This window comes from Siphateles boraxobius, unplaced genomic scaffold (assembly GCF_051911475.1).
Source record: "Siphateles boraxobius isolate OS27281-9 unplaced genomic scaffold, OSU_SipBor_1 54, whole genome shotgun sequence".
In the NCBI taxonomy this organism is placed as follows: Eukaryota; Metazoa; Chordata; class Actinopteri; order Cypriniformes; family Leuciscidae; genus Siphateles; species Siphateles boraxobius.
In genome coordinates this window covers 2,387,220-2,398,720 of record NW_027509180.1, presented here as the reverse complement: position 1 = coordinate 2,398,720, position 11,501 = coordinate 2,387,220, and positions in this window count along the sequence as shown.

Genomic DNA, 11,501 nt, shown 5'->3' with positions numbered 1-11,501 from the left:
TTCGCTGAGGAGCCAAGACTGAGCTCAGGCGGTCCCCACGGTACAGCGGAAAGTGGCAGGAAGACGTAACGTCTCCGTTCCCTACTCAGGGAACGAGGGTTACATACGTAACCGAGACGTTCCCTTTCGTTGTCACTCCGAGTTACGTCGGATGACGACGAATGGGGTTACCAGTCTAATCACGCCACCTTCTCAGCTGTCTTCCAGTGCCCTGCGTAAATCTGAGATCCCTTTCGTGAGACTGGCACGGACGAAGGACTCCTATTTAGCACAGGAATACCAAGGTACACCGGGGAGCATATCCCAAAGTTTAGGGGAAATATGCAATTACTGCCAACCCAGAGGGGGGGACTTAGAGAATACACATATGACCCGAAGGAGACATATGGAGAACACTGGGGTGTCCAGCCGCAGGTGGAATATTTAAACCCCAGGGGTGGCAATGTGGCTTGCCAAGGGAAAGACACATGCTCAAGAGGCTTACAGTGGAAATACACATGTGGGGGTCGCTCAGAGGAGGGACCATGCACACGGGAGGCACCTAGCCAACATGCAGGCAATAGACACTGGGGCCCTAGTCAGGAGTGCTGGAGGAGCTCAGGGCTTTCGGGAAAGCTCACCTGAGGAGAATATCGCACGTATCCAGTCCGTGGAGTGGAATGGCGAGCAAGCGAAGACACCTGAGCAGGTCCGGTACTAGCTGGTTGAAGCGAGTACACGAGAGGACACTGGCTCCACTCAGAGATTATAGAATCTGGCGAATGTGTTAGGTGTCGCCCAGCCTGCAGCTCTGCAGATGTCTGTTAGCGAGGCGCTATGCGCTAGAGCCCAAGAGGATGCCACACTCCGGGTGGAGTGGGCAGTCACACCAAGGGGGCGCGGTCGACCTTGCTGCTGGTATGCCAAAGCAATGGCGTCCACTATCCAGTGAGACAACCTTTGCTTTGAGAGAGCCTTTCCCTTCAGCTTCCCACCATAACAGACAAAGAGCTGGTCTGAGGTCCTGAAACACTGCGTCCTGTCTACATAGGAGCGGAGAGCGCGTACTGGACAGAGCAGCGCAGGGCTGGGTCTGCCTCCTCCAGGGGCAGCGCTTGCAGGTTCACCACCTTGTCCCGGAAGGGAGTGGTAGGAACCTTGGGCACGTATCCAGGCCGGGGTCTCAGGATCACGTGAGAGTAAGCCGGCCCGGACTCCAGGCACGCTTCGTCAATGGAGAATGCGTGCAGGTCCCCTACCCTCTTGATGGAGGCCAGTGCAACCAGGAGCGCTGTCTTCATAGACAGGAATTTAAGCTCGACTGATTGCAGGGGCTCAAATGGAGGACTCTTCAGGGCAGTTAGAACCACTGAGAGGTCCGAAGAGGGAACGAGAGGAGGGGGACGGATTTAGTCTCCTCGCTCCTCTAGGAACCTGATAACCAGGTCGTGCTTCCCCACCGACTTACCTTCGATGAGGTCATGGTGTGCGGCAATAAGGGGCAACGTAGACCTTGAGGGTGGAGGGAGACAGCCTTCGCTCCAGCCCCTGTTGAAGGAAGGAAGGCACAACGCTGATCGAGCATCTCCGGGGGTCTTCTCGGTGAGAAGAGCACCAGCTGACGAAGAGGTTCCACTTCAACGCATAGACGTGTCACATGGACGACGCCCTAGCGGAAGTGATGGTAGCCACCACCGCTGGTGGTAGGGTACTCAAACCTGCCTCGTCCCATCGAGGAGCCACACGTGGAGGTTCCAGAGATCGGGACGAGGGTGCCATAGGTGGCCCCGTCCCTGGGGAAGAAGGTTCTTCCTCAGAGGGATCGGCCAGGGAGGTGCTGTCGCGAGGAGTACTAGTTCGGAGAACCAGGTCTGGGCGGGCCAGTACGGCGCGACCAGAATGACCTGCTCCGCGTCCTCCCTGACCTTGCGCAAGGTCTGCGCAAGAAGGCTCACTGGGGGAACGCATACTTGCGGCCCCGCGGCCGGCTGTGCGCCAGTGCATCCGTGCCGAGCGTGCCCTCGGTCAGGGAATAATACAGGTCGCAATGGGTCGAGTCGTGAGAGGCAAACAGATCTAACTGTGCGTCCCCGAACTGGTCCCACATCAGCTGAACCGACTGGGGATGGAGTCGCCAATCTCCCGGGAGGGGCTGAAGCCGTGAGAGCTCGTCGGCTGCACAGTTCAGGGCTCCGGGGATATAAATGGCATGAAGCGACCTCAGATGCTTCTGACTCCATATGAGGAGGTGGCGGGCGAGTTGCGACATACGGCGGGAGCGTAGACCACCTTGATGGTTGATGTACGCTACAGTGGCGGTATTGTCTGAACGGACTAGTACGTGTTGGTTCTTGAGCACGGCCCGGAAGCGGCGCAAAGCAAGACGTACGGCCAGCAACTCGAGGCAATTGAACCCCGCGGCAGCACGTCCATTGCACATGGCACCCCAGCCCGTGGAGGAGGCATCTGTCGTTACAACAACATGCCGCGAGGCTCGTTCCAGGGGCACTCCGGCCCGTAGAAACCTGAGGTTCGACCACGGGGTGAAGGTCTGACGGCAGGTCGGAGTAACTGGTACTCGGAGGGTGCCGTGTTGCCATGCCCACCTCGGGACTCGGTCGCGGAGCCAAAGCTGAAGCGGTCTCATATGAAGCAATCTGAGCTGCGAACCGCGGCTGCAGATGCCATATGCCCCGGGAGCCTCTGAAGAAACTTCAGTGGAACCGCACTCTTGCGCTTGATAGTCTCAGGCAAGTCAGCAATGGCTGAGTGGAGAAGGCGACCAAGTCCATACCGAGAAAAGAGCTCCTCTGCACGGGGCAAAGTTTACTCCTTCCCCAGTTGACCCGAAGGCCCAGACGAGCTAGGTGCCGGAGCACTGGGTCCCTGTATTCGCAAACCTGGCCTCAGGAGTGAGCTTAAGACAGCCAGTCACCGAGATAGTTCAGGACGCGAACCCCGTGTTCCCATGGAGGAACAAAGGCAGCCTCAACAACCTTGTGAAGGCGCGAAGAGACAGGGCTAGCCCGAATGGGAAAAACAGCGTACTGATATGCGCGCGCCCTGACAGCAAACCGTAGGTATGGTCTGAGTCGAGGGAGAACGGAGACATAAAAGTAGGCGCCCTTCAGGTCGACCGCTGCAAACCAATCCTGTGGCCGCCACATCCAGAAGTGCGTTTGGCCAGGAGCATCTTGAACGGCAGCCTGTGAAGGGAGCGGTTCGGACCAGGATTGGCCGTAACCCACCAGACTTCTCCGGGACAATGAGGTAGGGGCTGTACACCCGGACCTCCTTTCGGCTGGAGGGACAGTCTCAATCGCAGCCTTCGCCAGTAGGGTAGCAACCTCCGCTCTCATGATAGGGCATAGCCAACGCCCAAAGTGGAGCGGACTCCCCAGAAGTGGGGAGGAGACCGTGCGAACTGAATCGCATAGCCGAGCCGATGGTTCGCGCGACCCAGCGGAACAGAAGGGAAGCTCTAGCATCGCAACAGAGCGTTCAGCCGGGGGAACCCCAGTGTACCCAAGGGCAGCGGCCCCATCGAGGGGAGGAAAGGCGGATGAGATCAGCGAGCGGTCCTGAGAAGACAAGGGGGTCTTCTAGGACTTCGAGATCTCATCATGCACGTCCGGGAAGAGAGGTATTGGGGTTTGCCACGGACGAGGGTCGGCGGCCTTACCCAAAACCAATCGTCCCAGGAAAGCATGGCCTTCATCTCCGGATCAGACTCAGGCACAGCCGTATGCACACCGGAAGGTGGCAGCTGTGACGAGCCCTCACTTCCAGAAGACTCAAGCCCACCTAGTGATGCTGCAACAGACATGGCATCTTCCTCTCTAGCTTCAACTGAAACACGCGGGCCACCAGAGGGTAGACTCGCGGGAATCAGCAGTTCACTAGCGGGCACCGTCATTGAAGAGTTCACCGAGTCTCGACCTATAAATGACGCGATGATCACGCTCCCTTGCGAGAACATGAGTCACCCACGAGCGCTGCTCAAGCATGATCAAACACACTAGACAGCGCTCGTGCCCATCAGAGTCCGATACCAGTCCGCTGCAACCAGAAATGCACGGGCGAGCCGTCTTTAAAAAGACGTGCCGCGTGCGAGTTCTTTTATGAGAGGAGAGAAAAAACTCCGGGATGTTGAAGCGCACAGGGAGACACACACAAACTGGCAGATTACTGCACAGATCAGCAGGCACTGTGAGCTCGCTGCAGATCAGCCGACACCGGAGAGAGAAGCTCGTCTCGTAGAGCGAAGTCAGAGATGACTGTGGAGTGAAGAAATACTCTTGGCTCCGAAGCGAAAACATATCTGCCTGTTGCCGGCGTCCTCCTTTTATACCCACGAGGTAAGGCGGAGATACGCTATGCAAATTCCGCAGACCCATGGCATTTCTCTGCCATTGGCTCGTTTTGTAATACTCGAAGTCGATAGGTGTTCTAAGCGAAACCCCATTCGTCGTCATCCGACGTAACTCGGAGTGACAACGAAAGGGAACATTCTTTTTAAGCCTTTGAGACTTGTTCTTCCAAATGGAATCTAAAAAAGTCTTGTTGACTTGATTAGCAATTGAGTCCTTTACAAAAAGAGACAAGGAAGGGTAAACAAAGCGAGAAAGGCCTTCTGCCTTGGAGAGTACTACTCTACCTAAAACGGACAAGTCTCTTTGTAGCCAGCAATTATAGGCAGGCTCCCAACTGTGCCAGCGGCGTTGAGAACCACAGACGTCCCCCTGGTGGTGCAGCGAAGCGGAATGACCGGCCCAGACGTGGACGGCATAGCGGCCCGGTGTGGGGGCAAGGTCAAAACCGCACCCTGACAGAGGAGGCCAGGGAAGGACCAGCGTTCCAGGGGGGCCTGCTCTGTCAGGGGTCTGGCGACAGAGGGGGACAGGGGCGAAGCGGTCGTGGACGGCACGCCGTGTCAACCACCTCCGGGACAGAGGGGGACGAGGAGAGCACGGCATGTGGGCGGCGCTCTGTGACGTCCGAACTCTCTGTGCTCAGAGACGGGAGAGTCAGTTCTGGAGAATAAGGATTCTTCCCCGGCCCTCACCCGGGGAAAGGAGTGGTCCTGCTACCAGCTCCTGGAAAAGAACTGAGTCCCATCTCTGAGGAGCCCATCTCAAGAGCGCCGCTTAACCCGGCGTGTAGCGGGGGGCGGGGCTGGAGAGGACTGTTTTGGCGTCCGACCGCGGCCTCCAGAGCCGGCCCGGGTGAACGGGCGGGGTGGGAGCCGCGGGGGGGGGGGGGGGGGCGCCTTCGGCGGTGGGCAGACCGAGGGACCTGGGCGGACGGCGGGGCCGTCGGGACAGAATCAACGTCAGTCTGCTCATGAGCGGCCGAGAGCTGTTGGTCAGCCCTCAACCGCACCGCCGGAGAGGCCAACCTGGGATATGGGAATGTCGGACAGACGGGCCCGCGCGACATCCAGCACATCAGACAGGTTCAGCCACAGAATGGTGAGCATCACCTGACCCAGGGAACGTACGGCCACTTTCGTCGCTCGGAGAGCAAGGTCAGTGACGGCGCGCAGCTCAGTGAAGAGCCCTGGGTCAGTCCCGCCCTCGTGCAGGTCCATGAGCATCTGTGTCAGGTGGACCAGCAGAATGACCATGGCATGCAGTGAGGCGGCTGCCAGTCCCGTGGCACTATAGGATCTCGCCACAAGCGTAGACGAAAAACTACAGGCCACGGGCGGGTGCTTAGGATTGCGCCGAGAAGAAGCACTCTGAGGACACATAGCATCGCAACAGAGCGTTCAGCCGGGGGAACCCCAGTGTACCCAAGGGCAGCGGCCCCATCGAGGGGAGGAAAGGCGGATGAGATCAGCGAGCGGTCCTGAGAAGACAAGGGGGTCTTCTAGGACTTCGAGATCTCATCATGCACGTCCGGGAAGAGAGATATTGGGGTTTGCCACGGACGAGGGTCGGCGGCCTTACCCAAAACCAATCGTCCCAGGAAAGCATGGCCTTCATCTCCGGATCAGACTCAGGCACAGCCGTATGCACACCGGAAGGTGGCAGCTGTGACGAGCCCTCACTTCCAGAAGACTCAAGCCCACCTAGTGATGCTGCAACAGACATGGCATCTTCCTCTCTAGCTTCAACTGAAACACGCGGGCCACCAGAGGGTAGACTCGCGGGAATCAGCAGTTCACTAGCGGGCACCGTCATTGAAGAGGGGGGCTGGGGTCACGGACACATAGTCGGCGCCTTGTTCCAGACCGTAACCCTCAGGTCACCCTGGCCACCAGCCGAAGATCGGGGGGTGGATGAGGGGACTCTCACTCTTGCGAGTTCACCGAGTCTCGACCTATAAATGACGCGATGATCACGCTCCCTTGCGAGAACATGAGTCACCCACGAGCGCTGCTCAAGCATGATCAAACACACTAGACAGCGCTCGTGCCCATCAGAGTCCGATACCAGTCCGCTGCAACCAGAAATGCACGGGCGAGCCGTCTTTAAAAAGACGTGCCGCGTGCGAGTTCTTTTATGAGAGGAGAGAAAAAACTCCGGGATGTTGAAGCGCACAGGGAGACACACACAAACTGGCAGATTACTGCACAGATCAGCAGGCACTGTGAGCTCGCTGCAGATCAGCCGACACCGGAGAGAGAAGCTCGTCTCGTAGAGCGAAGTCAGAGATGACTGTGGAGTGAAGAAATACTCTTGGCTCCGAAGCGAAAACATATCTGCCTGTTGCCGGCGTCCTCCTTTTATACCCACGAGGTAAGGCGGAGATACGCTATGCAAATTCCGCAGACCCATGGCATTTCTCTGCCATTGGCTCGTTTTGTAATACTCGAAGTCGATAGGTGTTCTAAGCGAAACCCCATTCGTCGTCATCCGACGTAACTCGGAGTGACAACGAAAGGGAACATTCTTTTTAAGCCTTTGAGACTTGTTCTTCCAAATGGAATCTAAAAAAGTCTTGTTGACTTGATTAGCAATTGAGTCCTTTACAAAAAGAGACAAGGAAGGGTAAACAAAGCGAGAAAGGCCTTCTGCCTTGGAGAGTACTACTCTACCTAAAACGGACAAGTCTCTTTGTAGCCAGCAATTGAATATTAATTTGGTTTTCTGTATCCTATTCGAAAAATTTAAGTCCTGTCAAACTATAATATTTTTACATACATGTATACCTAAATATTTTACATTCTGTTTAACTGGAATGTTATCAATAGCAGAGTCACTACAACAATGAAGTGGCAACAGCTCACACTTGGATCTATTAAGCCTTAAACCAGACGCAGAAGAGAATTTCTCCACCAGTTCAAAGACAATGCTCAACTGCCCAGTGGGCACCTTGACATCAATTTAACATCAATATGACATCAAACATTATGTCAAAATGACGTCACGAAATAGGTCAAAAATGAAAGTCATATTGATGTCAAAGTGTCTATGTCAATTTGATGTCAAAATGTTGTCAATGATGTCAAAAATGATGTCAAAATACACACTTGTTTTATCAGAACAACTTTGATAAATCCTTTGGATTAAATTTAAAATTCATGATTATATGCTATAGAATACAGTGATGCTATAATTACCAATATAAATCTTAATCAGAGATTAGACTCTAAATGAGTTCAATAACACAGTTCAAATGATGATTATGTCAAAACATAACCAACACCACCAGATAACCTTTACTCTTTGTTCATGCGGCTGTTCACCACTCAGTTTCAGCAGCCAAACAAACTCTAATGTTAAACACTTTAGGGTCAAGAGTCCAACTAAAGCAAACATTGATCACCAAAATGGTGGCTTAAAATTGTGATTTTCTCCTTCAGTGATTCTGCTTGTTAACATCAGGTGTCTTCAATATTGGCCAATCATCACTCAATTAATCACATCAGCAGAGGTCAAAATCTTGACATCAAATTGATATCGACACTTTGACGTCAATATGACTTTCATTTTTTACCTTTTTCCTGACGTCATTTTGACATAATGTTTGATGTCATATTGATGTTAAATTGACGTCAAGGTGCCCGCTGGGATTCCAATACGACTGACCCAACTTGCTCCAATCCGCCGGTAAATAAATTCTAAACTATGATCTATGATACAATTTTGAGCCTATATTGGCTAGTGTGATAATGGGATTAAGGAAATTATTGCAAATTCCAATTGTAAATCTGTAACATAGCCATGTTCAATTTACAAAAAAGGCTAAAACTGGCAGGAATATTAATTGGACAAGTTGTAAAAAGCCCTAGAATGAAAACCAATTTTGGGACTAGAGGCTTAATAATTTCGGAAATGATCAATGTAATGCTTGCCATGTGCACAATGGTACAGTATTATATTGTCATTAGATATAGGAGATACATAGGACTCTCCTCTACCCTGTTAGCAATCTTGCATCTGATGTTTTCAACTGCTAAGGGGGTAGAAACAGGAGAAACAAGAATGGTCATGTATATTATAGGAATAATGACATTAGGAGTTATGGTTATATCAGAACCCTATAATGATCATAAGATCTTCTGTATTGTCATGATGATAATCATTAATGTCTGGTTTTCATAATGAAAATGATGAAAGCTATCAAGATGTGTTGGAAAATATTGAACTGACAATCACTTCCGTAACATTTAACTAGGATGCTGAAATTACTGCTAAAAGGACAAAGATGATGCATCTAGATGGGACCTTAAATGGGAAAAGAAGCCTGAGAAAAGGATATGCAATTAATAGGAATTGTTTTGGATGTGATAAAAATAATAGAAAATTAAGAATAAGATGTTATTTGAAAAATCAATGGGTTAACATGTGTCAACAATGTACTGTGAAATTTAATGTGAAAATTGATGAAATAGGTGAAGTATCCATAACCAATCCAAGAGAAAGAATGGATGAAAATGGACCATGGGTGTCCAGTGACTTTCTAGCATGGGGTAGTCTAGCACGACTAAAGGATAGGCTCTTTAGTTACCGCGAAGTTATACAAATATTCTAAATGGGAATATAGTATAATTGGGAACGGTATTAATCGTGACAATCCATCGCAGTCACCATTGTTGAGATGCATAGACTGAATCTGTGAGTGTCTATAAGAGGATTTTTTTTTAGAAACAACTTTTAAGAACTCTTTTTTATTATCGCTAAAATTCTGGATTTTTATTCAGAATCACAGTTATGCTGTAACCAACAACATAAATCAAAAATATAAAGTTCATATGATGATTGTCATAAAATAACCTAATAAAATAACAACATCAGATCACTTTTTTTCGTTGTTCACCTGACAGTTATAACTCAGATAAAGAAACCAAACAAACTCTAAAGTTAATAATATAAAGGGTCAAGAGCCCAACTAAAGCAAACACTGATCGCCATAACGGTGGCTTACAATTTGAGTTTTTCTCCTTCAGTGATTCTTCAGGTGTCTTCAATAATGCTCAATCATCACTAAATTAATCACTTGATTATCTCATTAACTTCAACACTCTTGAGTGGACTCATATACACTTGCAGGAGTGTTAATTTAACACTGGAGTTTTTGCTGTGTACAAAGAGCCGTAGTTAACTGACAAGCTGAGCCATATTGCATTAATTATCGCTGGCGATACGTCCGTGATATTGATGCGATATGGCTCAGCTTGTCAGTGAACTACGGCTCTTTGTAGTAAATGCCGCTCCATCTGAAAGCAGGTGAAGGTGATTTACTACTAATCAAGGAACCGGCTTTACTGACGAGATGCGCATAACAATATCGTGCGATATATCGCCCAGCCCTAGTCTGGGGCCAAATGAACTCTTAGGAAAGTTAATTTAACACTGAAGTTTTTGCTGTGTGAGTTCATGGGTGGAATAAACATATGGCAGGACTTTTACTTTCTGACCCTGGACTTTACACCTCTGCTTGATGGTAGGGACTTGAGACTTGACTTACTCCCATCTCTGCCTTCTACCTTATTTTGTTTATAATCTCAGGTAAGGTAAAGTATAGGTCGAATTCTAGATAATAAGTATTCAAATTCATACTCACAGTCTAGAAGAAAGGCCCCTCCGTGGTTTAGTTCTTTATAGAAAACAGAGACTTGTGGCAGGCAATCTTTTTTATAATAATTATAAGTAATTTTATTACATTTAGTTTTTCAAAGTTTCCATACAAAGTAAAAAGTTAAAGTATAATAAAATCAGTTCACAGGTTCCACCAGCAGGTGTCAGGCTTGGATCATCAGACAATGGAGAGGCTGGCTCATCTTCCAGCGTCTAACACATACATGGAATACTGTACTTTTTATAATGCATATTACATATCACACCTCTTTATTGCATATTCAATCTCATATGCACAATTTATCCAATCCCAGATCTTGAACAATGATTAACTCCTTTAGTCTTTTCACAAGACATTCACAGTGAGAAAGAGAAATTTTACATCTTGTCAATATAAAAAATTAAAGGTGCTTTACATAAGAATCAATGATATTATTTATTTTAGAAACCTTTGAGTTTAAAGGTTTTGAAATTTTCTTAAAAGAAGAAAAAAGGGACTTTATATCAGAGGAGAATATTCTTAAATCAGGATCATTGAATGGTTCTGTCTTTATAAGGATGAATCTTGCCCAGAAGACAAAGTAATAATACCGTATAATCAAGATTTTTATCGTTAGAATGAAAATCTGACAAAAAATTATAGATTCTGTCATTTGTGTGTTAAATAATCTGCTAAAGTTATTGTTGTTTAGCAATGATGCAACATTTATTATTAATAAACAATTAGCTTGGTATAGGTAGCCTATCAATTCATTTCTATATCAATGGATGGGTCTATAATTTATTTCGAGAGACAAAAAGTACTTGACGGTCAGGTTTATGTTCTATCTGGCTTAAACTCAGCTATACCACGTGTAGGTTTAGTTGCCCCTAGTCTTCTCTACTCACTTTAAAATGCATTTTCTTTTTAATTTTCTTTTGTTGCCTGTGTTTAGCTTGTGTGAGATCGCCTCTTCTGGTAAGACCCTGTTTACTCCTTACATTAAAACACACTCCACATGGTTTCTGGGGCAACATTACAGTAGATATTGGAAATATCTGAACTTGTTTTTTTTACAGTCTATGATGTGAACACACAAAAGACACATTTATAATAGGCATGTATACATGTATGTAAATCTCTCTCTAAGTAAAGAGTTGAACTGCACACTCCCTCAAATATTTTGATTATTTCCAACATCATTTTTTAAAATAGCTTACTGGTCGGGACTAAAATGTAGGCTATGTGCACTCAATGTGGGTTTTATCATACTCTGTCTTTACCAAATTATTTTTAACTTGCATCTCATAAAGGTGTGTTTGCTTTAGCTATAAGAAAATGAAAATCTATCTCTAAACTTATAAACACTCATTATTTTGTATGCCTTACAAAATAAACAACTTACAGAGACATTCATGGACATGGTTTTAATGTCATTTTCAATTTTCTCTGCACAGTCCATCATTGGTGGCCAAAAGAAATCAAAGTGGCTTGACACTTTTTTCACTATTGTT